At 47.6% G+C, this 27,189-nt stretch overlaps 1 protein-coding gene across 1 annotated transcript in view; it reads left to right on the top strand.

The window, feature by feature from the left end:
- LOC138568911 (uncharacterized) overlaps positions 1 to 27,189 on the top strand; it is a 273,113-nt gene that overhangs the window by 121,881 nt on the left and 124,043 nt on the right. The gene's annotated exons all lie outside the window — the stretch shown is intronic.

Genomic DNA, 27,189 nt, shown 5'->3' with positions numbered 1-27,189 from the left:
CAGCTCTCATGGCCGAACTGGATGCATCGGTTTCCACTATGTACGGGAGATCTGGGTGCGGGTGCTTCAATACAGGTGCAGAGGTGAATTTGGTTTTCAGGTCCTGGAAGGCTTGTTCGGCCTCAAGAGTCCATTCGAAGCATTTGTTTTTCTTTAGGAGAGCGGTGATGGGTTGGACTGTTCGGGAAAATTCCGGGATGAATCTTCGATAGAAATTGGCAAAGCCGAGCATGCTCTGAACTCCCTTCACCGAGCTTGGAGATGGCCATTTGAGGATGGCGTCCACCTTTCGCGAGTCCATTCGGACTCCTTGAGGTGTCAGGATGAATCAGAGAAACTCAACTTCTGTGGTATGAAAAACGCATTTTTCGAGTTTTGCAATTAATCTGTGCTGGCGCAGTTTCTCAAGAACAGCCCTAACATGTTTTCTGTGATCAGATTCTGAAGAAGAGTACACCAGGATGTCGTCAATGTAAACAATGACACAGACATCGATAAGTTCCCGAAGAACATCATTCATAAAGTACTGAAAGGCGGCAGTTGCATTGCACAAACCGAAGGGCATCACCTGATATTCGAAGAGCCCAAACTTGGTGCGGAATGCAGTCTTCCATTCGTCGCCTTCTTTTATGCGCACCAGGTGATAAGCTCCTCGGAGATCTAACTTGGTGTACACACAAGCGTCTTTCACCTGGTCGATAAGCTCAGGGATCAAGGGCAGAGGATAACGATTCTTAATCGTTATTTGATTTAGGGCGCCATAGTCTCTACACGTTCTAAGGTCACCTTCTTTTTTCGGCACGAAGAACAGAGCTGAAGAGACAGGAGACTTGGACGGGCGAATAAAACCATTGGCTAGGTACTGATCTAAATACTGACGAAAATGCAGGTTCTCAGGTTCCGTAAGAGCATAAATCCTACTACAAGGTAGTTGAGCATTGGGTACCAGATCGATTTGGCAATCATAAGACCGATGGGGAGGTAACGTGTTAGCCTGTTCTTTCTGAAAAACGTCTTGGAATTCTTGGTATTCTGACGGTAGCTGTACAGGGGTGGAAGTTGCTGAGGCTAGACCCATAGCTGGATTTCTTGGATAACAAGTTGGTTCACAATCAGGAAAACTTATCTTCTTTGCTCGCCAGTCAATTCTGGGATTATGTGTTTCTAACCAAGGAATTCCAAGAATTACTTGAAATTGTGGGGCCTTGATCACATCAAACACGATTGCTTCCCGATGTCCATCCTGACCCACCAGTGTCACTTCAACAGTGGAATGCGTTACAGGCCCTGAGGCTATTTCGGTTCCATCTACTGTAGTAATGACATCTTGGGTTACTTTCGGGCGGAGAGGAAGCTTAATCCTGGAAGCCAATTCACGGTCTATGTAATTTCCAATAGCTCCACTGTCGATGTATGCTTTTATAGCATGCAACTGCTGAGGCTGTTTTGGGTCCACGAGCACCATTGGCATGACAAAATGCGAGGTCAAAGAGTTAGTTTTCAAGCTCGGCAAGCGGACCCCTACGCTTGCCGGGCTAGGTCATTTCCCGAATCAGGTGTCACTAATTCGTTATCAGTAGCTCCAACCACCTTCTTAAGTGGTTTAACTGGACAATTTCGAAGAAAGTGACCGGAAGTCCCGCAATACAGACAAAGTTGCATTTGCCGCCTTCTCTCTCGTTCTTTCTGCGTTAATGGTCCTTTAACACCACCGAATTGCATAGGTTCAGATACGTCGGTACTCTTGGAGTTAGCGTGGGTTTTGATCGGTGCTCGGTTTTCATACTTGAACCGATCTGCTTTTCTATTTTGAAGTCTGTGATCAAGTTGAACCACCAAGTCAATGTAGTCTGCGCAGACCTGGGGTGGGTTTACTATCTGAGCTAGAACATCCTTAAGCTCTCCGCACAGGCCTCGATGAAACAATGTGATCCTTTTGCTTTCTGGCCATCCAGTTTCCACAACCAGTCTGTTAAAGGTGGCTATGTAGGACAGAAGATCCTGGTTACCTTGTCGTAAGGATAGCAGTTCGTTATCAAGGGCCTGTCCTTGAGAGTGTCGAGCGAACAATCTTTCCATGCTGGCCTGGAAGCCCTGAAAATTCCGGAGAATGGGATCATCCTGATTTACCAATGGAATAGACCAATCGGCAGCACTGCCACTGAGGTAAGATAGTATAAAGGCTACCTTGGTCTGGTCGTTAGGGAAGGCTCCGGGTCTGCATAGAAAGTGTAAACGACATTGGTTCATAAAGACGGCATATTTCTTGGGATCCCCCGCAAAAACGTTCAGGCGGGGCCAAAGGCATGTGTCCAGGTAGATTAATTTGTACCAGGTTACTCAAACCCATTGATGTGGAAATGTCTCCGGAATTAGGTAAAGGAGAGTGCCCTGCCTGGGCCTGTAATAACCTTTTGGCTAGGTCATCAGTTCTTTCCTTGGATAAGATCAGTTCTCTTTTGAGAGCGTTAGTCTCCTGGCGGGCTGAGTGCACCTCTGCCCGTAATTCCCCCAAAAGCTGGGCCAGCTGGTCAGTCTCGCAAGTCTCCATAGCGCCCGGGTGGGAAATTGTGGGTAGGCTTTGCGTTCTGTAACGCTCACCTGATTCCCACGGAGGCGCAGGTCTGGCTTCGAGTGCTGATGCTTCTTCAATGGTGAAGCGCAGGACTCTGAAGATGGACAGGAAGGGCCCTCTACTCTGGCTTCTCCGGCTCGCAGGAATATTCCCCTGTGCGTGAAAAGGGAGTATTACCTATTGACTGAGTTATGCTCAAGCCTCCCACTCTCTTCCAACCCTCGACGATACCCGTCCACGATTCCCCGTGAAGTCTCACCTTAGGGCCAGGAAGGATGAGCTTTCCATCCTGCTTCTGATGCAGGGGCGCGTTGAAAACCAGTTACTTCACTGGATTGAGGATTGGTGGGAGTTCAGGTAAGCTTGACTATTCAGGTAAGGCTCTGTAAAAGTTCTGTTGCAAGTTCAAAAGTCCAAGCTTAATAATAATGTTCATTGTCTTTTGCAGCAAGCGCTAATGCTTATGTCTTTTTTCCCCTTAGGGGCCGGGGTTCGGAATGCCGGAGATATGGCACCGACCCGAAGTGAAACGTGCAGTTCCAGTAAATGGCAGGTTAGATCTGGATGAGCGCTTGGGAACTGTCTTTGCATACGCTCATTCAATGTCTTTGTCTTTTTTCCCCATAGGGGCCGGGGTCCGGAAAATGCCTGGAAGCGGCAAGACCCGAAATGAAAAGGGAATGACCCAACAGGTAAGTCTTATTCCCTTCCTTCTCTCACCTCTTATTCTTGTCTTTTTCTCTAGGCTCTGGGAAGTGGCTGTGTATCCGGATGATCGCTGCTGAAGATGGAGGAACCCAGGAAAGGTGAGTGAAATGCAGCGCTGCAGCGATCGTAACAAAATGCTTTTAAAAAATAATGTCTTTCCTTTCAGGATCGTCTGTGATGTCTCTGTGGTGCAGATTTAGCTGGTAAGGTCTCTTGTCTCCCTTTGCAGGTGACCCAGGATGCTGACAGGCGTGGCTGAAGTCCAGATGCAGGAGCTGACACGGTGAGCGTCCAGCTGCGAGGAGCAGAACAACGCGAAGCGTGAGTTGCTGATCGGGTGTGGTTTAAATAGCTTTGGAAGAAGTTCCCAGTGTGTATCCTTCCACCGATCAGGTATGTATCCTTCCCCGACCACACCCGGATGGAAAGTAGTCCCACAGGTAAAGTAGTTCCATTCAGGCCTCAAGAGGGCCTGGATGTAGCAGCATGGTCTGCATCAGGTAAGTGCACATTAAAACACTTGAACACATGCCTAGCTTTATGAGCCTGGCGCCTAAGGCGCCAGGACTGCGTCCAAAGGGCCCCAGCTTGGGCCCGCTGGCACTGTCCTGGGGGAAATGATGCCTGCCTCTGGGGTTGCTGGGTCGGACCTGGCTCCTTGGAGGTAGGCATCATGACAAGCAGACGTTAACCAGGTTTCCTGAATACACAGCAAAGAGTATCCACAAAGTAGAGTACACAAATCAGGTGAGTTCTTAAGACACCAGGGGCCCCTTGAGTTCCAAGATAGCAATTCAACTCTGTGGCTGGCTAGTGATTCTCCTTAAAAGCCGGTAATTTTCAAATGAACTCTCAGAGGCTCAGGGCTAGCCACCTCAGATCAGGATTGTGTTCTGTCCCCGGCCCCTGAGACTGTGCCAGCCCCCACTGGGGGACTTCACTGTTATATCCTTTATGCACCTCTGCAGAACCCCCAGCCCGTGGATTCAGAAAGCCTGGGCTATAATTCAGTACATCGTAGCCAAATTTGTTGAGAGACTCAGCTACTAGAAGTACTGCATCATAAACAACACAGGAGTGGAAGACAATGCAAACGTAATCAAGATGCTCGGGGGGTATAAAATCCACCAGTTTAATTTCCCCTGATGAAATAAGGGACAAGCTGGGAATTTCATTAAATAGTGAAAGGATCCTCCACCGATTCAGAGACTCTGGGCCCCTATATGAGAACATAAAGTGAAGAATAACACTTGGGTCATCAGGATGGTGTAGTTGTCTCCACAACATATCCTCAAACTCTCTGTTATGAAATGATTTAGAGGCCCTCCCTGGCTCCTCCCTCTGGCCTTCTGCCTCGTGTAGTCTGGCCCCAACATTACCCAAACTTGGTCCCATAGCTGCCTCCTGGGTTTCATTTAAACTCCTAGTAACGCCGGCATCCCCTCCTAGCACAACAGTGCCAGGACACACCCTGGCTGACAGCGCCAAGGAGTTACTCAGTGCACCCCCCAAATGACGCTGAGTCAATTTTGCCGGTAGTTTCCAGTGAAGCCCTCTTTTGCTGGACAGGAACCCCAGAGTCATTTCCAGCAAAGGCATCCTGATCGTGGGGGACGTCTCTGTAGACCCCCAAACTCTGGACCAGCACAGGAGAGGCCTTTGATGATAAATGAGGATCCAACCCTACTCCATTTCCCTCATTGTTTTGCATTAAATTACTCGCTAAATGTTGGGACTGCAGTGGTGACGCATTTGAGATTAAGCAGAGAATGTCTGACAAGAATTTTAATATCCTCTGCAAGGGAAAGTTTGACCGGATTTACATCGGATTAGCAACCCGCCACCTCTGCCACGTTAACATCTCCATGGATTATTTCAAGACTAGGGGGACAAACATGGACAGAATCCAATATCGTGTTCGGGCTTAATGAACTTGCAGAAACATATTCCAAGGGTTTTGCCGGGGAGGTTGGAAAGATAAGGTCACCATCCGTCACAGTAGATCCACCCGGATTTGTAAACCCAACCTTCCTGGGAATGGAATTTCCCGTGGATACCCCATTTACAGGGGGATTTTGATTCTTGGAAAATAGCTGATAAACATCTGCTCCTTGTTTTGAGCCAGGAGCTTTTATGTCCCAGTTTTTCTTGTTAGCTTTTTTATGTGTTTCTTTACCATTGTGATTCATGGCTTTGGACCGTGAATCTAATGCAGGACCATATCCCTCCCGTGTCCCGATATCTGCGGGCACATCAGTGTGTTCCACTATGGCCAACACTTCTTCATCTATCAAGTTACGCCATGATCTACGGGAGGGTTTTAACCCCCTTCTCAACCAACGGCTCAAGTTTATTTTTCCTATTCCTGCCTTTCCTGGAGGGCACCATGGTCCCACCCACAGACACCGTTCCCGCCGACACGGCTCACCCCCACGTCCAAATCCACTGGGACCAAGTCTGCCCCTCGGGTGGCTTCGGACGGCGCCACTGGCAGGGAAGAGGTGCAGGAATAGTCCTCCGGCGGCATCAGCAACTGTGCAGGCGCGACCCCCCCCTATCCTTATTCGGTCGAGCCTCGTTATTCATTAAGTCACAGTTGGACGAGCCTCTGCAGACTCCCTGCTCTTCCAAGTCCTGTATTTGTGATAGAACCATCAGAATAGATCTCAAGCAGTGCGTATTTCCCCTAACCCCAGTAAGAATACTTTGTCAAATTTCATTGCCTCCCAGCACATCCTCATTCTTACCTACCTCACTAGGAGGTTGGCCAAAGATACACCCTCCTCCTTGCCCCACAACTGATCCACAACGTGCTGGGGGAGAGCCATTAAAGAAATTACCCCATCAGAAAAGATCAGTGGTGTATGTGGAAAAGAATTTTCCAGAGCAGCGTCCATAGGCACTTTTTTGCTACAAGCCTCACGGTGAGTTTGCACAGGGGCTACACAAGCCAGATCAGACTATCAAATTCGGAGAGAGTTCCCCTCCTACCACACCCAGTATCGTGGTGTCCGTGATTAAGGGTGGTGAAGGAGGCGATGTTGGAAGCGGCATAGCCAAAGCCGGCCTCAGTGTGTATTTACTGGGGTAAAGACTAGAGGGGCTGCGAGGATATCATCACACATGCCCCCCATTTGCTCATACTTGAGTGTAGGAAGGGTTTCATTCCTCACTAGTTGAATAGAAAAATTCACACAAAGTAGGGCCTTCGCTTAGCCCCCTATGCAGGGTATTATCGTACCCCGTGAACATGAACACACTTTTTTCTAAACCAATTGAGGAACAAGCTTACAGTAAATCAAGCAGGCACCGTATTATTACCCCTGTGATCATGGCCTTCTTTGTGGATTAACTGGCAAAAAGCTGGTCAACCAGTCCGTCTCTTACCCATTGGGGTATTGATCCACGCCATCCTGCTCGTGCGTAAGCCTACGGCCATCTGTAGTGGCTGTAATCCTCATCGCCCATCCAGACATGACACCATCTTTTTAGCACACTTCCGGGGCCATTACAAGACAGTGGGCCTCATTACACGGATGGCGGAGAACCATGGCGCTTCATGCCGGTAAAATACCGGCACCGCCTTGGCGGAAAGGGGAATTACCGCCCCATTCCAAGGTTGGCGGGGCGGTAATTCCCCCTTACACCATTGCCCTTCCCCATTCCCATTTTTGCCCCATAGGGCTCAATGGGAATGGGGAAGGCGCTAATTACGGTACCGCAAATTGCGGTACCGTAATTAGCTCCCTGGGTCCCTTTGCGGGTTGGTTTTTAACGCCTGCAAAAAGCAGGCGTTAAATCCCCCAACACGCAAAGGGACCTCGTAGTAAGGCGGTAAGCATTTACCGGTACCAGTATTTTACCGGTACCGGTAAATCCTTACCGCCATCCGTGTAATGAGGCCCAGTGTTTCACACCCATTGGCTTACATATCTTCGGCCATACATAATCATTCCCAACTGCCAACTTCCAAGGTTGAATGCCGTTCCACATCTTCAACAGCCGCTGTTGGTGGGATAGGATCAGATGAACTGTTTACCTGGTATACAGTGGACCATAGAGATCGGAATTTAGACATCCTCCCGTCATTCGAGATAGTCCATGCCGCTTGAAAGCAGCACACGTGGGCGGGGTATGGTATGAAGTACCTGAAGAATAACCCACCTGTTGATCCATTTTTCACCTCTGTATGGATGCAGACTGCTGATTTCGAATGTTCTGCTGTGGCCCTTTCCCAGCTTCCGGAAGTGGTGTTGGGGCTGTCTCCCCAGGCGTGGGGCGATGACGCCCTTCTATCCACGTCATGGTGTCATCCTTGCTGAAAGGGTCATCATGTTTCTCATTGGGAGGGGGCATAGTGTTTTCTTTAACAGGGGCATGCACCAGCCACCTAGTTAGTATGCCATTTCTTTGCTGTCTCCTTTCTTTCCTTTTAACCCTCTTGCTGGCTTTTTTTGTACCACTGGACACACTCACATATGGCCTTTGCTCATCTCTGATCTGCAGGAATGCAGGTTTTAGTTTGGTTCAATTTTTAGCCTTTTTAATCAGCGCCTTTCTTTTTATGACAGGTAAATACTGCCTGGACTGTCGTTACTGATTCCCGACCCAAGCTGCTCCTCGTGGCCACTGTTCTCTCGTCAGTCTGTCCATATTTTGGACCTTATTACGACCATGGTGCTAATGGGTTAACGGCACCGTAAAAGGCTGCAGCGCCGTTAACCCATTAGCGCCTTACTACGAGGTCCCTTTGCGGGACCCGACCTGAACGGCTGGTCTAGACCAGCCGTTAAAGTAGGGACCCGCAAAGGGACCTTGGTGCTAAGTATGGTACCGCAATTTTGCAGTACCGTACTTAGCGCCTTCCCCAGTCCCATTGAGCCCTATGGGGCAAAAATTGGAATGGGGAAGGGCCAATGTTCAATGGGGAATTACCGCCCCGCCAACCTTGGAATGGGGTGGTAATTCCCCATTGAACATTGGCGAACTCGTTGCGATACCGGCACCAACCATGGTGCTAATAGCGCCATGGTTTAGCGCCAGTATCGTAATGAGGGCCTTTTTGTCCTTGCATAATCTCAATCCTCAGAGTGGCAGCCTAAGCACAGATGTTTTCAAAAATTCTGGTATAAAGTGTCAACAGGATTTTTATGGGGAAACTGCAGTTTTACCCTTGTGGGGATATTTGAATGGAAGTGACTGTCGCTGGCCGAGGCAGGGTTCTCATGTGATCTTTCTGAGAATGAGGGCTTTTCATGGTCCGAAGCCTCTTGCCTTGCACCCTCCGCTGGAGTCGGCTGTTGAATGGTATTCATTTCATGCTGCAAGGAGTACCATAATTCCAGAAAAGAATGATTGTCTATCCCTGTAGACGCGGAGCATTGGGCTTCGTTCCCGCCCCCAGTGTATCCGCGAGGTTCTGCTTGAGAGTAGCTCATAATTGCCCCCTTTCCTTGCTCGCCACCGGGGGTCTTGCCTTCCCCCCCCTCCTGCTGCATCTTGATCTGGGAGGGGAGAGGCTGTCCTTTACTGGCTGCTGAGCTTTCCTGCGTGACTGCGTCACTGATGGATGCACAAGGCCAGCTTTGCCATGAAAGCCCTTTTTTTGTATTTGGTTTAGAACAAACCTTTACAAAACAGAATTAAAAAAGACAAAAACATCAAAACAGAAACATTGGATCAATACATATCATTTTATAATAATAGGGCGCACAGAGTTAAGCAAATACAAATGTACATTGGACACAGTTAAAAACAATAAAAAGAAAATGGGCCTCATTGTGAGGTAGGTGGTAAGGGATTACCGGCATCGGTAAGGACACCGGTGCAGGTAATCCCTTACCAACCCCCTTCCTCAACGCCTGGTCTGACCAGGTGATAAGGACGGGACCCGTGAAGGGACTTCAGTGCTAATAACGGTACCGCAAATTGCGGTATTGTTATTAGCTCCATCCCCAATCCCATTGAGCCCTATGGGGGCTCGAATGGGAATGGGGAATGTTTCCCGGAATGGGGACTTACCGGGTCCTCCAAGGTTGGAATGACCCGGTAAGTCCCTATTTCGGGAACCCGGACCCAGAATGCAGTAAGGGGGTAGCCATGGTGCTAACAGCACCCTCTCCCATCTCCCTCTCCCTCTCCCATTCCGCCCCAAAGGGCTAAATGGGAATGGGAGAGGGAGCAAACAATGGGCCGATTACGAGTGGCCCATTGTTTGCTCCCTCTTCCCCTCGTGGGACCCGGTAAGCACACCTGGTTTCACCAGGCGTGCTTACCGTGTCCCGCGAGGGGACCTTCTAATGTGGCGGAACAGATTTAACGGGTCCGCATCCTTTTATGGCACCCGTTAACCTGTTCCGCCAGGATCGTAATGAGGCCCAAAATGTTCAATAGTTTCAGTTGAAGAATTACAGAGGGCCTTATTACGAGGTGGGCGGTAAGGGATTACCGGCACCGGTGCCTGTAATCCCTTACCGCCCTACTACGAGTTCCCTTTGCGGGTCCACCCTTAACGCCTGTTTTTTTCAGGCGTTAAGGACGGGACCCGCAAAGGGACTTTGGAGCTAATAACGGTACCGCAATTTGTGGTACCGTTATTAACGCCTTCCCCATTCCCATTGAGCCCTATGGGGGCTCAAATGGGAATGGGGAAGGGCCCTGGTGAATGGGGAAATACCGCCCCTGCCAACCTTGGAATGGGGCGGTAATAGCTCCATTCACCAGGACGGAGTCGGTAAGGGTTTGGAGGCAGCCATGGTGCTATTAGCGCCATGGTTACCTCCAAACTTCTAATGAGGCCCAGAATCTGCAAGCCAATATTGATTTCAGCAATAGCATTTCTGCTAAGTAAAATGTCCTTAGTTGAGAGATCGCCATAGTAATCCAATCTAAATCAAACAGGGCCCTTCTAAATTTAGTGGGATTCATGATTAATGTGTCTTTATCCGGTGAGATTCTGGATAAAATTACTTTGCATTTCTGGGCAAACTGCGCCAGAAACTGTCCATTCCTTAGGGAGCTCGTTTTGTTCTTAAGTGCGGCGCCCATAACTTCATAGAAAGCGTCAAGAATAGGAGAACTTGGTTTTGAGAATAAGAGTAACAAGCACCATTCAACGAGAGCTTAAGGAGGTAATTACTAACTCAAATATAATAGCCGGTAAAGGGATCGCATTAGGGACCCTCAATATCTTCTGCCACAACTTGGCCTCAATCAGATCCAGTCATTTAAAAATAGGCCCGCCATATAATGCAAGACCATATATAAGTTTTGGAAGGATTTTACCCTCATAAAATATTAGTGCAGGCTTTTAGGAAAATCATCCGAATGATCGATCAACCTTAATTACTTGGTTCTGAACCAAAGATACATTTTGTTACAGAATCGCACGAATATTCTTTAAACCCGTTTGCAACAGCCAAAATGTGGGATGGAGTTGCCTAATAAAAGTCAATTTAAAGGGAAAAAAAAACTAAGGGTCATGGCAGAGTGACATTACTGGAGAGGATTGTCACCCAAATTCATTATTTTTAGCTTTATAGAAGTTCCCTTTCAGAAGAAATGTTTCTCTGTGCCCTGCCTTTGCAATGGTCTGCTCTCACAATTGACCTATATGCACATTATTTCCATATGAGCCCGGCAACGACCAAAATAGAAGAAATCCCTCCGACCCCACCAGGACCCCGACATGCTCCTTAGAAGAGGTCCTTGGAAGGGGGCCAGCGTTTGCCTGCCTGCCGGCTCCTGCACCTTCAGTGATTTAATGAGCAGCCCAGCCAATGACCACGTTTCCCGGTGTGAGAAACCTGAAGGTGTCTCACCCGCCAGTCTCTGAGGATCTGTCATCCAGGTGGCCAGGACATGGCCATTGCTATTGGAACCAATTCCTGGGGGTGGACTGTTAGGGATATTGCTTAATTCCCTCTACCTTAGAGCCCTCCAGCTCTTTTGCTATATTTTGGGGCTTTGTACTTTCATTTTGAATGCGTTTTACTTTTGTTTTCTTTGGTTATGGAGTTTTAAAACAACTCCATAGGCATCGTCTTTTTCTTGTGTGTCACACAGCACCCTCAGTGCAGTGGCACAGGGCTGTCTTTCAGACTTCCCAAGGTTTAAATACCTTCTCTAGGACTGACTACTGTCTCCCAGAGCATGTAAAAATGATAAAAGTAGAAGCGTTCCTACTAGGCCTTGTGACATTCAGAACATGCAAGTGTAGTGAAAGGGGTGGGTGGATGGCGGGATAACTATTTGAGAGGTCCCCCAGGTGGGGGAAGTGCCAGAGGTGCCTATTGGGAAGCAACAGGTAAGGGCAAGGGCATAGATGTCCCACAAGGAGGGGGGGGACATCTGCCACCCAGCAGTTAAGTGCAAGGGCAGGGATGATCCAAGGTGGCGGATGTCTGCCGTCCGGCAGTCAGGTGTGGGCCCAGCGGGCAATGTAGAGGGTGGTGTTGGTGGCAACTGGGAAGATGGGCTGGACCCTGTTGGATGCAGGAGGGACTAGGCCGCCAGTCTCCGTGGCAGTGGGGTGAATTAACAAGGGAGTGAGAGAGGGTAGGAGGTGGAGAAAAGAAAGGTCTTGAGTTGCTTGCAGAACTTGAGGTGGTCCGGTTCAAGACTGAGAGGGAGGGAGGGAGGGAGGAAGACTATTCCAGTGGAGGGAGTCAGCCGAGGAGAGAGATCTGCCCTCAGCTCTCTGCTTGGAGAAACATTTGATCAGCAGAAAGTTGGAGCTAGAAGATCGAAGGGATCTGGAAGGAGAGTATTTAGCGACAGAAAGTTGCCGGTAGCGTGTTCCCAGCCCCCAGAAAGCCTTGTGGATGATGCAGAGGGTCTTGAATTTGATCCTCGCAAACACCGGGAGACAGTAGAGAGTTTAGAGCTGGAGAGATATGGTCCCTGGGCTTGAGGCCAAGGATAATCTCGCAGCCCTATTCTGGATCAGCTGAAGGGGGCAAAGGGAGGAAAAGGGAAGGTTAAGGAAGAGGCTGTTGCAGTAGTCCAGCCTGGAGTGGACCAGAGCTCTTGAGACATTGAGCTTCTGGGAGAAGGTGAGGAAAGGTAGAATGCCTATGAGGTGGTGAAGTTGAAAGTGGGCCTTCTTGGCGAGGTCCAAGATGTGAGGAGTAAAGGAGGGAGAAGAGTCGAAGATGACCCTAAGGTTTCTGGCCTCAGTGGAAGGAGCTGGAGGAGAGCCCATAGAGAGGGGCCAGAGTGCTGGAGGGAAGCGGGGAGCACGTGTCCAGATAGGAAGCATCTCTGTCGTACTGGAATTAAGACAGAGATCATTAGAAGCACACCAAGACTGAATAGCAGACAGGCAGTCGGGGATGATGGAGGAGGAAGTGGAAGAGGGCAGCATAAAAGAAAGCTGCGTGTCATCCACGTAACACTGGAAATGGGGAGAGAAGGCGGAGATCAGGTGCGCAAGAGGTGCATGGTAGATGTAAATCCAAGGAGAGAGTATAGAGCCCTGGGGAACACGACATGTAGAGAGAGTTGTGGGGGAGGAGAAAGAACCCAGGTGAACCTGGGAAGGATGGTCAGTGAGGAAGGTCAGCCAATCCAGAGCCCGGTCCAAGATACCAAGGGTGCCTTGGAGCTGTTTTAAGAGGAGAGAGTGGTGGACTGTGTCAAAGGCAGAAGAGAGGTCAAGGAGAATGAAAACAGCAGGAGATTTAGAATCGGGATTTGCAAGCAATTCTTCACAGGTTTTCATGAGAGCTGTTTCTGTGCCTCCGGATGCTCGAAATCCAAATTGATGGTCATGAAGACAACCAACGAGTTCAGTGTGATGGTTCAGTTGGGGGAACAAGGGGGTGGTAGAGATATGGCGGTAGTTGGCAGGACAGGAGGGGACGGCTGAAGGCTTTTTTAGGAGGGGGTGCACAAGGGAGTGCTTGAGAGAGGGAGGGGAAAGTGCCAGAAATAAGGAGTGGTTACAGAAGTCAGGAGGAGAGAATGGGTGGGAGCAGAAGAGAAGCCATGGAAGGTGTGGAAGGGAGGGGAGTAGAGGAGGTGGAAGAAGAGAGCAAGGGGTCAAGATGGCCTGAGATTTAAAGGTGAAATGAGTAGCCAATGCAGTGCAGAGGGCCTGAGAAGGAAGAGGCGAGGTAGAGATTACAAAAGGATTGGCCAGATCCTTGCAGATTTTGGAAAGTTTGGCTATGATAGTGGCTCCAGAGATGTGGGCCTGGATATGAGCCTTCTTCCTGGAGTGGATATACGGATGGTATTGCCTGGAGTAGGCGACATGCCAGTTTGTCAGAGGATGAGCCCGAGGTCTGCCACTTCCGTTCAGTGACTCTGCACTTGCATTTCAGAGAGGCTAGATCGGAGTCATGCCAGCTGTTACGCTTGGAGGCAGGTTTCAGGCAGATCCTCTTGACTGGGGCAAGAGTGCCAAGAGTGTTAGAGACAGCAAGGTGAAGGTTGGCAAGGACAGAGTCAGTGGGAGAGTGAATGAGGAGGGTAGAAGGAGAGATGAAGGTGGAGGCAAAGGCCAAGATTGACACTAATATCTTTGGCCAGATGACCACAATGGAGGCTGGCAGTGCTGGGGCTGGCTCAGTCAGAGGGCCAAGAGGTCCCAGGTGGGAGGAGAGGAGCAAGTGGTCATACCAGGAGAGAGGAGTTGTGAGGGTCGGAAGGGAGAATAATGAGGGAAACAAGGTACAGAGATGACAGAAGAGTGAGGAGGTGGAGATAGTGGAGTGAAGGTGGATGTTGAAGTTTCCAAGGAGGGGTTTAGAGGTAGAAGTCAGGAGAGAGGAGGTTAAATTATCCCCATTCCGAGAGGAAAAGAGGGATGGGGCAAGGGGGCCTGTAGATAGTGGCAAAGGTGAGAGAGAGTAGGAGAGACACCAGATTTGCAGACAAGGCTTTCAAAGGAGGAATAGGGTTGCGTAGATATGATGGTAGCAGGGACCCACCCAGGAAAGTTCAGGGCTACTCCACCACCAGATCGGTTGGGCCGAGGTTTGGAGAGGATCTTGCAGCCATCAGGGAGAAGGGGAGTCTAAAGCAGTGACAAAGCTGGCATTGAACCACATCTTGTTAAGAGCGAGAACATTGAGATTAAAGTCTGCAAGAAGGTGGCAGATGTTAGAAGAGTGTTTGACAGCAGATCGATCATTCAGAGTGGCTAAGTGAAGCCGGTCAACACATTTGAACGTTTTCTGGGGAGGGATCCAGGGGGGTGGTAAACCTGTCAGAGGTGATGAGAGTGGTACAGTTAGTGAAGAAGGAAGAGTAACAGGAGAAGGAAGGAAATTGATGAGGGCCGGCAGACGCCAGTCAAAGAGGAAGAGATTGGGTTGAAACCTTGGTCCATGACAGTGCCATTGTGATAGACATTGATGAAGCTCCTAGAGGATCAAAAATGAGCCAAGAGAACTCAGATGGGGGTACATAGGTCTGGAGAAGGGACAGACAGAGAAGAGAGTATCAGTGACAGTCTGTCTAAAAGTATCACTGTTTTAGGTGTCTGCAATAGGTGGGCCCGGATTAGAGGCCAAGAGATCTTTTGAAACGTTTTTCTTCCAGACTTCGTGAGAGAGGAAGGATAGGTGATAGCGTAGCAATTAGAATAGATGGGGGAGATGGAGAGTGCCATTGAGGTGGTGAAAGAGGGACAGATGGAGAGGCTGCACAATGCACAAGCAAACTCACCTAGCAGCCGAGGGAGGCAGGTGGAGGTCCAGGCAAAGTATTTGGCCGGAGTCAGGCAGTCCATTGAAAACACAGCCAGGTACAACTTTGTACAAAGCACACATGTGCACAGGTTTTAAAAACACAGCTATGTTCAACTTTTGTACAAAGCACATGAGTGCACAGGTTTCTAAAAAACACAGCTAGGTTCACGCTTTGTACAAAGTACACAAGTGCAAAGGTTTTAAAAACACAGCTAGGTTCATAATAAAGCAGGATCAGGGTGCAGGCATTCACTTTTTCAAATCAACTGAAGGAGCAGGGGAGATATCAAGCCATAGTAGGAAAAGCACAGTTCCATTGGGAAATACCAACACACAGAGGCCCTGGGTAAACACAAGAGCAGTAACCTGCAGCAGTCAATGCAGCAGGGTAGTCCACTGCTGTGACAGGAGCAAGTCTGTCTGTGTTGGAGCGTAGAATAGGATTTGAGGCAGCACCCAAGGAGAAACATCTTTGGTGAGGCAGCATTGATGATCATGGATGGTTGGAGAAGGACAAAGGTCCAGCGGATGAAAGAGGCCACCATGGGACAGCACTTAGGTAGACATGCAGTGCTGAGTGGAAGAGGACAGGGGATGTGCCAGTTGCAGAAAACAGCAGGCAAGGAAAAGTCATGGAGAGCTGGATGCCAGGGACATGCTGGATAGCAACAGGACCGGAGCAAACTTTCGTAGAGGAAAAGGAGTGCTAGGAATAGTAGGAGGTAGGGGTGCAAGACCATACCAGTTAGTCGCAAATGTCATACCCACTGCTCCTTGATGGATGTCGAACGAAAATAGGAGAAGGCCCTACGACTCCTCCAGGACCCCAACATGCTTCTTAGAAGAGGTCCTCAGAAGGGGGCCAGCGTTTGCCTTTCGGCTTCCAGACCTTCAGTGATTTTATGAGCAGCCCAGCCAATGACCACGTTTCCCCGGTGTGAGAAACCTTAAGGTGTCTCACCCGCTAGTCCCCAGGATCTGTATCCAGGTGGCCAGGACACAGCCATTGCTATTGGATTCAGTTCCTGGGGTGGACTAGTGTGGGAGGAACACCTGGGTGAGGGGTCCTTGGGGAGTGGAAGTGGGACACCGAAGGGGGAGATGCGGTATCCCCTTCCCTGTAACACCTTTTCCCCATCCTAGCATACATAGAAGCTCCCCCCACCCCCATCGTTTCCCAACACAAACACTTTCTCATGGGCAGTACATCGTGAGCAAAAATGGACTAACACCAGAGCCGTATACCTGACAAGTCCCAATACAAGGGTCAGGAAATTACTGATAATTACATACACCTGACTTCTATCACACTTCCCCACACAGATAAAAGGCGGAGCACGAAAACACACTCTGAGCAAGGGAAAACACACAAGGAAGCAGCAATTCCGAGATGGCAATTTAAACTGAGGAGAAAGGTGGCGAGACAGAGAAGCCTGCAAGGAGAGAACTACCCCTGACCTTTTCGGAGAAGGACCACGACTTTCAAGAGGCCTCGAGGAAATGAAACATAAGACCAGGAATTACAGCTGAACAAGAATGCAATGTTTATGGAAGGCATTGATAGCCAAGGTGGGGGGCGTGATTGCCGCTGTGGTACTATCCTTGTCTCCAATAACAAAGCACCAGAGAATTCACCACAGCCTTTGAGTCAGATAGACAGATAGCAGACCGGACTGTGTTATACTCAAGGTTGCAGGCGGCAACATTATATGAGGAAAGATGACTCATATATATATATATATATATGAAACCGAAAGCCACATGGGTGCTCACTCAAATGTCTCTGTTTGGTATCCAACTGAGTGTGTGAGAATCATTTAACTGTGAAATCGAAGTGGTCCTGCAGTGGGTCAAGCTAAATCCCACGCACATTTGAAAGTCTTCGATAAATTATGAACTGAAATTGCTCTGATCCCGGCAGAGAGGGATCTGGGATGAACAGTAAAACTCACCTGTGAAGATATTGTTGTTGCATATGTTATCCCGACTGAAGGATGCCTGCAAATCAAAGTTGGTCCGAACCCCACGGAAGGAGGCTAATTGTGGAATAAGGATCTGAGCCTGGCTGAGGGGGGATTCTGGGCGAAGAGTAAATCATAATACCACTTGAATATTTGGAAAGGAACCTTTCTTTGTAGTTTCTGGTACATCAGGACCTCGGAAGCAAGAGACTTTGAATGAAAGAGACGTGGGCACACAAGGCCCTGATATTGTTAAAAGGAACTGTGACTTCTTGCCGAAGAAGCCCACGAGTGTGCTGTGCTTGAGTGACCCGTCTTGTACCATGCTGAAAATGTGGGTAAGGGAGGCCAACGGCTTAAACATCCTGGCTTATCATTTTGTGAACACTTCTTTCTTTTTGTGAACATTATCCCACACTATTTTGAAGCATAGCGGTAAGGATTGGCAATGGTTTATTTTAATATAGGCCTTTTTTATTTGACTAGACCCCACTAAGACTGTATTATTATTATTTGATGGTCGTGGCTTGCTCCCATCTTAGATTTAGGTTTAGATTTTTCACATCCCTTCTAAAGTTCAATAAACACCCTTGAACTGTGATCACTTGTGTCTGTCTTACTTTAATACCATGCCTTCCTTACACCAGCAACAGGGGAAGTGTTCAATGCAATGCAGAAACCACGGCAGCCATGCTGTAAGGCCTTGACAGGGCTCAGTAAGGTCCGCAGCTCCTCACTTCTGTGGGAAGGGGTTGAAGAAGAAGGCCCACAAAAAACAATGGCTCCTTAAGAGGGCATTGGAAGGGGGCCTTCATTCGCCTGCCGTCTCACGGACCTTCTGTGATTTGATGAGCAGCCCAGCCCCTGACCACATTTCCCTGGCAACAGGGGAAGTGCTCAATACAATGCAGCAACCACGGCGGCCATGCTGGAAGGACTTTCTATTACTGGCCTCTCTATGAATTATTTTATACTTAAATGCCATAGCCTCTGTCCAATAAAAATCAAAGGTATTCAGTTAAGCTACACCACCTCTGATTTTGTAGGGCATATTATCAAATTCAGGCCTCCAAATAGAAACTATAATTTAGGGTTCCAAAAACAAACAAAACAAAGTTAGGCATGAAAAGGGTACACTGTAGAGATGTGAACACTTACCAAAAGCCCTTGCTCCTTGACCTGGATTCTGTGGGGGGTGGGGATCCTTTCCACAGCACCACAGTGACCTGTCTCATGGAGCAGACAGTGGCACACGACCACCCCACATCATCCCCTATAGAACCCAACGGCCAGGCAGTAGACATTCTTATTTAATATACTTCATTTAGAACATTATTTAAATAGACAAATATTTTACCATATCAAGTTCAAAATGGGTGACAATGATCACAATAGGGAACAAGCGTGAGTGCGGAAAGGTTTGGCACAGAAGAAAATGTGCATAAGGTAACTTGCTTTAGATAAGGGTAATGTAGTGGATTAGTGGGCAGTGCTAGCGCAAGTAGGGCAGGGTCACATTTGGTTGGTCAAGTGTAATTGTATATATACATTAGCAGCTTCCTACCTCCTATGTGCCAATCAGACTGAATTTGAATATTTGAGTTTATAACACACTATAAACAGAACAAACTGCATTTAAGTGCAAGTGGTTAATTAGTGAAGGAGAGTTCAAATCCATTAAGCTCAACCGGGCTCTATCAAGCGGTAAAAGCCCTAAGAAAATACCAGTTAATTAAACAAAAGTTGGAAAGCGCTGAAATGCTATGAATGTCCAATGGCAGTGAGATCCATAGTCTGGCACCGGAAAAACGAAAGACACCTATTGCCCCTAAAGATACATCTAGAGGATGGAATCACTAAGAGACATTTTTAGAGGAATGTAAAAGGCAAATGGGCTCATAGCGAGTCAATCTCACAGAGAGGTATTGAGGGACAAGATTGTATACACATTTGAAAACCAAGGGATCTTAAATTCTATCCTGCTTTATTAGCAGTGTGGAGAATCTGAGGGCCTCCCAGGTGGCCAGGGAAAGGCTGTCACTATCAGATTCTGACCCTGGTGGTGGATATGGAAGGGAGGACTACCTGGGTGAAGGAGACCTGGGGAGTGGAGGTGATGCACCCTTGAGTGAGACGTGGTATCCCCCATTTCCCTTTCATTTTGAGACCAATATTCCTCAGGCCTTTGTAGGCTACTGTCAGTCCCTTCCCTATTTTTCCAGAAGATCATCCCCCAGTAAATACCAGTCAGGTACTGGGACGAGGAAGAGACAAACCCGAGCAGTACATCACACCTTTATTGACTCACACATACACAAACCCACCAGTAAGGTACTGGGACGAGGAGGAGGCAACTAAGAGTAATGAAGATCTCCCAAACCAGCAATGAGTGGTCAAGTCCTTTTTGGACCAATCAACCTGGTGGGAGGTTTAAAAGCAGCAAGAACAGTGAAAATTGAGTCAGCTGTGGAAGTAGATCTACGGACTGCTGGACGAGAGCAGAACTCTCCTGGAAGGCGGCGTGGCAGACAGAGTGCTTGAGGTCCCCGAAGAGATGCAGATTGTATGCTGCGGGAAGAGAGGCTAAAGGAAGCTGAAGGCCTGTGACGGACTATGGAAAGGGAACCGGCGTGACCATTCAAAGCTGTCAAGTGAGGCCCGAGCTGCGAGAGACGCATCAATGGTGGAAGCAAAGCCACAGAGAGCTGCTTGGGAGACGGAGCGAGGCGCCGCACGAGAGAGAGAGAGAGAGAGAGCTTGTGGTGGCCGGAAGCCTTGCTGGAACGCAGTAAGAACTGAGCAGTGAGTCAACCTGGGAAAAGGGATACCGGCCAGACGAGCGTGTTACACTCGTGAAAACTTTAAATGAAAGTGAGCCTTTCTTTTTTAATACCAATCTGAAGCAAAGGAGTTTTGTGGACATTCATAATATAAAGAACTGTGTGGAACAAGAATTGGCAAAAACCATAAAGAACTGTGTAATTTGAGAGATCAAGTGTTGGCAAAAGCCATAAGTACATGAAAGTGAATAGCAGCAAAACAAGTAATGGTACAGAATCATCAGGAGGATGTGAAATGCAAATAAACCAAACACCGCTGTAGAGCTGAAGCAGTGGCAACATGTAAAAGGCAAGTAAGGTGTGTCAGCTGCGTGACCTGCGATGGGTGGACCGTATGGCCGACAACTGTGCCTCGACCGAGGGCACCCACCTATGGAAAAGCCACTTAAAATATCTACACAGAAGCTTGTGATTGAATTAAAGTAGATCTTGTGTGAACTGAAATTAAGGAACTTAACTTTGTGAAATTGATGAAAGTTAACCAAACCAGAAGAAATGGGAAGTATTGCAAGGAGTTGAGTTTTTGGAGAAATTGAAAGACTTGAAAGCTTAGGGTAGTGAACCCCCTTTTTAAACTGTGAACTAGTTCAAATCTTGGGGAAGGGAAACTCCTGTGTAAGCCAAGATCTGGAGGAAGCTGTGAACTGATGCCTACATCCCTACACATTGGGCCTCATCACGAGTTTGGCTGTAACCCAATTTTTCAAAGCCACACATTTGCCTGTTTCCATTTCGTATGATATCATAGATGGGTAGCGTGTCCAATATGATGATTCTTCTATATAGACGCATGGCACTTTGGTCCATCGTTGATGCCAAAGACACGAGCCCCAACTCTCTTCTGATAGCCGGGATAGGCGAAGATTTAGGTAAGCCTAGCACCGTTTTCCAAACATGACCTTCAATTTTCGACCAGATGTTAGGTGGGAAGTGTAACGAAGCCTCTATTCCATAGATCAGTGCCGGTACCACTTTGGCTTTGTAAAAGGTTATTGCCAGTATCAGGGAAAATTTACCGAACTTGCGGTCGACTGCTCTCATTTGGGCTGTCAGACGTTTTGCTTGTCCCCATACTTGGTTTTGAAGGAGTTATTCCATTCTGGAACTGTCCATTTGTATCCCCAGGTATTTGAAGGTGTTCACTACTTCGATTTTGGTATTATCCAGGAACACATTTGGGTATTTCGTTGTTTTACTTTGGCCTTTTTGAATCGTCAGAATTTTTGTCTTTGATTTATTTATCTCCAGGTGGTTGTCCGCAATGTAGTTCTCCAAATTCCGTAGTTTTCTTTGCAGGCCCACTTTTGTCTGATCGATTATGATGACGTCGTCCGCATATAAGAGGCGAGGGATCTCAGTTTTCCCGATTTTAGGAGGGAACGAACGAATTTTGCTTTCCGATGTTTGATAGTCGCCTAGGAATGCTATAAACAGGGCCGGCGCCAAAGGACAGCCTTGCTTCACACCTCAATTCACTCTGATTTCCTCCGAGAGCGCTCCTTGATGGTTAAGTTTGACTCTAATTTTTGTATGTGAATGGAGGGCTTTTAAAGGCTTCAATAACTTGGATGGACAATTCCAATCTTGGAGTTTAGTGCCGGTCGATCTTATCAAAAGCCTTGGATAGGTCCACAAAGGCCAGGTAAACCTTAGGAGCCCCTTCTTTGACCTTTGCCTTCAAGATTTTTAGTAACATTAGGTTGATTGCGGTAGAGCCATTTTTTTTAAATCCCTTTTGGAGTACGTCTTTGGACTAGCTATCTTTTCCCCATGCTCGTAGATGTTCTAACAGACCGGTGGCAAATAATTTGCCTATTACGTCCAAAAGGGCAATTGGCCTGTAGCTCGCTGGTTCATTTCTCGGCCCTTTTTTGTATATGGGTACTATTACCACTTCCTGCCATGATTCCGACACCATTTTCATTCTGCATAGACCTTGCTGATCATTTCAGCCCATTCCTTAGGAAACATTTTTAGGTCCATATTGGTTAGTCCATCTGGAACCGGGGCTTGAGATGTCTTCAGTTTCCGTATGGATGCTTCGATGTCTTCTACGTTCGATAGATCAACCCAAGGTGTTTCCGGGCCCTGGATTGCCGTTTGTGTATCTGTTAATGGACCTTCGAATTCTGTTGTGAAATATCGACACCAACTTTCTTCGGCCACTGCATTGGACGGGGAAGAGCTCTGAGGGCAATTTGCTTCTTTTATCAAAGACCAAAATTCGCTTGATTTTTTGGAGTGGAGTTTGCGTATCATAACTTCAGCATCATTTTGATATTGAATAGCTCTGTGCTGCCTGCGCCAATTGTTATAGATTTTCACTTCATGGCGCCAGGCCAACCAATCGTCCACTGCATCAGATTTCTTTGCTATTCTTAGTAATCTTCGGCCAATTTTTCTTTTTTCTACCAAGTCCTTATCATACGTGTGGTTGGTAAGAGGACGAGAGTTTGTTTTCTTCGGGCCTTTTACGTGGAAAGCTAATAATAGCAGTAAGTAATTTGGTCTCTCTTTCTTTTCTTCCCAGACATTTTCACTGACTCTATTGGCCCAGGACTGTTTAATTTTTACCAAGTCTTGTACAGTTAGACGTAGACGAGTCTGTTGTACATTTGTTTCAATCACCCAATCGTACGTTTTTACTTTCTGATTTTTTGTTTGCCACGTGCAGTCCAGTAGGTTGTGGTCACTGTTTGCGGTTTTTAGGACCTTGAAGCCGATGAGATCATGGGTGAGACCATTTGACACAAAGATGTAATCAAGCGTCGCTTTGGAAACGTTATGCTCCCACTTAGGAATGTTCGTTTGGTTGTGGAACAGGGCGGCAACATTTTGAATATTCCGTGAGCTGATGGATTCATTCAAGGCTTTTCCTCTTTCAACAGTGGGGTCCGGCCCTCCCCATTTCTGGATGCATTGGGCCTCATTACAACTCAGGCGGTAAGGGTTTTACGGCGGCGTAAACAGCGCCGACTCTTACCGCCTGAGTACGAGGTCCCTTAGCGCCATGGAGGTTTTAACACCTGCTTTTAGCAGGTGTTAAAATCCATGGCGCTAAGGGACCATGGAGTTAATTACGCCACCGTAATTTACGGTGGCGTAATTAACGCCTTCCCCACTCCCATTATGCCCTATGGGGCAAAATGGGAATGGGGAAGGGTAAATGGGAAAATGGGGATTTACCGCCCCGCCAAGGTTGGAATGGGGCGGTAAATCTGCCAACCACCATGGCGTAAACGTAGTTTACGCCATGGTGGTAAAGTCACAGCCCAGGCGGTAAGTTACCGCCTGGGTCGTAATGAGGCCCATTGTTGTTGGTTGCTCAGGCCCGCATACATTTGGCATTAAAGTCGCCACAGATGATGAGCTCGATTTTCTCGAATTCCGTGTACAGCTGGTCAATTGTAGTACACATATTGGTGCAGAATGATTTTATCGACATTCGCTGAGGGTTCCAGTAATAATTAATTATGGCCAGAGAATTTAGGCACCTTTTTTCCGTCTTTTCCTTAGAGTGGATTTGAGAAGTCAGGATGACCAACATTTCATACGACTGCTTCCACATTCTTGGTTCGCTCAGCCCCGTTCGAGTTTTTATTGCGGTTAGCAAACCAGATGACAGTCTGCCAAGGAGGCCTTTCACTGCAGGAGAGATCATCATTGAGAAACCGTCCAGAGCTGGTTGTTTCACCAGCCAGGTTTCTTGAAGGCACAAGCTATCATAGCGCCCCAAGTCGACGTCGCCAGGTGTCGTCAGGTGGATGTGGCCCCTCGTGTTCCATGAGCCCAAGATATATGTTTCGTTTACGGGTCGCTCACATCTTTTTTCACTGATGATATCTTCGAGGCAAGCTGACCCTTTTCGTTGCTATTTGCCCTTGTTGTTGGTCCAACTTGCCGTTAGCCACTTCCAGGGGACTCTTGGTTGTCTTTCATTTCCTGTTATTGGTTGAGACTTATCTTGTTTGGTTGTCGTGTCCTCTGCCTTTTCGCGCCTTGAGTGGCTACGAGTGCCTGTTTGGCGCTGCTGTTCACTGTTCTTTTTGATTTGGCTTCTACTCAAATCAAGCTGATCTTTCATGCGTTGGTGGTGTCTGGAGTTTGAGTCATCTCTCACCCGTGATTCCATGGGCCATTTCACTACCCCACCTTGCCACTGTGGTCGTCTTTTTCTTTCCTGCCACTTCTGTCGCTCATCCCCTCGGCTTCAGTGATATAAATCCTCCGTTTTCGATCGATAGTGGTAGTGTCACTTATCCCCTCGGCTTCAGGGATATAAATCCTCCATTTTTGATCGATAGTGGTAGTGGCGTTTTGACCTAGCCCCCTCTTCCTCTTCCCGCTCATATCTGCTCATCCTCTTTTTTTGTTCCGACAAGCGGAAACCCAGTTGGTCAAATTCTTCGTAGGCAGAGTCATCCATATGTTTAATGGCGACTGCTTTTAAGTGTAGATACGCTTTGGCCTTCTTTTCCCTATGATAGGGTTCTACGATAACGAAGTCTTCTGATCTAATCTTTTTCAAAGTTTTCATTTTCTTTGTTATCTGGAGCACCGTCGGTCTGTTTAAAATTAGGAAGTTTTTGTCTGCTTCCATTTGTTCAAGCTTAAAAACATGCATTTCTTCTATGGCTTTCTTTCTGTTTGCATGATCGCCTTTTTCCACGCCATGTTTCCGTGGGCTTCTTTGATTGATGGCCTTATCAGTTGGATGTCGGGAAATGGATAGACTTCTTCTTGTCCTGGAATCTTGACTCCCGATCTTCTCGTCCTCTACACTCGACTGGGAAGAGACTCTGAGTGAGACAGTCTGGTTTGTTTCAATCTTCTCACTCCGGACCGACCCACCCTTATCCATTTTGGGCCTGACAGTAGGCCTTTTGTCTCCTTCTGTGAGAAACTTTTCTGTTTCATCCGCTTGTATGAGCGGGTTCCTTGTCTCCTTAAGACCCTTTTCTGAGTGTGTAGAGATGTTCATTAAATTTGTGCAGTCTAGGAATTCATCTATTGTTCTTGGTGATCTCGGTGAACCCGTCTCCTTTGGTCGAGACCTTGGGTCTAAACTTTTATCATTAGATTGACCTCCATGCTGGTTTGGCCCCCACGCGGCCACTTTTGCCGATGTGGTGAGGTCCACCTTGAAGTTTGATTTCCTTTCAATATGGTCGATTTTTTGTGGCTGCGTCTTTTGGACATTGGTCGGGTGCCCTCCTTCTGTATTCTCTTGTGCGAGTCGCAACAGTGTTTGCTCTTTACCCTTTGCCCTTGCTGGTGCCTCTTCCATCACACCTCCTGGCACTAACGTTTTAGTGGGCATAATTCTGTTCAGGGTTTCGAAGGATTCAATCTTTTTTTCCAACACTTCCAGTTTTCTTTCCCACTGTGTATTCTGGTTGGACGCTTTATGTCCCACCTCAGGGCATGTTGTTCTTAATGTTGGAGTTCCTGACCGGGATTCGATCATCTCGATCTTTTTCTCCAAAGCTTGGATTGCAAGTTCCCACTGGCTTTTCTGATTTGAAGCTTTATTCATTGTCGCTGGTATACGGCTTTGCATCTGGGCCAGTTTCTCCATCAAGTTCGATAGAAGCGCAGTATTATCTTGGACGTTTTCTTTAATCACTTCATACATTTTACAGAATGGAGCTAAAACGATGGTCATAGCTGACATAATTGCAATCATTTCGGGTTTCTTGTTTGGTGACTCATTCTGTAATGCCACTGCAATGTCACTGAGGCGTCTCTTTTTTGGCGACGCTTGGTTCTTTTCTGCTCTCCTCAGTGAAGCTGATGCATCCAGGATCGGGCAGTCCCCTGATAGTCTTCGAATCCTATCGGGATTAGCCACCATTCTTGCTGAGCCAAAATTCGTGGACGGGTTTTCCTTGTCTGATTTAGAAGAGTCCCCATGGACAGGTGCGGCTTTCTCCAGGCCAGACAATCTTCTTTGTCCTTTATTGAATATTGAAGTTTTTGGGATTTGGAAAAACTCCTATGTTGCCCTATAACTAAGATGGCAGTATTCTCGACCATCAAATGAGAAAAACAAAACAGTCCTGGTAGAGTCTGTCAAATCAAAATGGCCTATGTTTACAAAACCTAATGCATGCCCTATCTCTTGTACAAAAAGTGTATAAAGGAGAAATGTATGCAAAGGAAAAAGCAGTGTTCAAATTAATAAAGGTGTCTAAATCAGCTCTTCTCCCCACGTTATACCCTCACTGAGTAAGGCGGTACTTGTAGGCAGGATGACACACTCTGGCCCAGGTTCTTAGTACAATAAACAGTACAATAAACAGTTCCCGAACAGGGATCGAGGCCCGCCTGGCCCTCCACATTAAAATCCCTTGTTCAGCCCTCCAAATAATGTTTCAACACAAAGTTCATGTAGGTCCCCCTCTTTCGGGCACAAACCTTCCCCAGACCTCCCCATACACAAGGTTCACGTAGGTCCTCCTCTGTCGGGCTCAGACTACTACAAACACAAAGTTCAACAAAACTTGCCAAGAGGCTCCCTTCCCCAAGCTTATTACACTTTGGGTCTCCCTCCACCGGGCTCAGACCACTTTGGGGTTTTGAATGTGCATGATCTTCTATGCAGACCTCCGCAGGACCACTATAACTTATAGTCAAGATTCAATGTCCACTCTCTCCTTCTCTAGAAGATAATTCTTCTTACTTTGCTTCTGCACTTCATTCACTTTATTGTTACAAACAATGCACATTTCACTGAGACTTTCGAGTGGGCTCCTTACTTCCGTCGAACCACTCGTTACACGGTATTGCTGATTCCACAGCTGTCTTTTTACTTCAAAAATAATTCACAGCTCTGCCTCTCTTTGCGTCTCAGCCACACAAGTGCAGCCTTCCCTTGAGATATTATGTTTCCACTTCAAACTTTCTATAACACACATCGGTCTCTTAGGTGACTTGTCAACTCACCGGCTGTGTGCATTTCTTTCTTGGTTCTATGTTATCCAATTCACGAGTCAAGGTTAGTACCACAGGGTTGGCCTCGCCTCCCCAACTCTGTCGTTCACCCGGGAGGGTCGCTGGCGTCCTTGAAACACAATGCAGTCTTCACTTGAGGCATATGGCCTTCTCCACGTGTCTTTCGCGGCCTGTTGGCGGCAACAACCTCCAGTAGGTTACCATTGGGGTTTTTGACCCGCTGCTCTTGTCCCCTGGTCCGTCACTCTGCTCCAGTAGGTTTGCCTTCACCCCGGGAGGCCTGCTCATACTCGTGTTCCACCTTGCTGTGTCTTTTGGGTTTGCCTTTTATCCGTGTGAGGAGAGCTAATTGGTATTATGTTATGCACTTGAAGTAAAGTGGCTGACTTTGCCTGACCCGAATAACAGGACATGTCCAGTACGATGTATGAGAGTTAGCCTTGTTACTCTCAGTC

Source organism: Ambystoma mexicanum, chromosome 2q, assembly GCF_040938575.1.
Source record: "Ambystoma mexicanum isolate Mex_15411 chromosome 2q, UKY_AmexF1_1, whole genome shotgun sequence".
NCBI lineage: Eukaryota > Metazoa > Chordata > Amphibia > Caudata > Ambystomatidae > Ambystoma > Ambystoma mexicanum.
The sequence above is the reverse complement of the archived record's forward strand: the minus strand, read 5'-3'. Positions and strand labels throughout refer to the sequence as shown.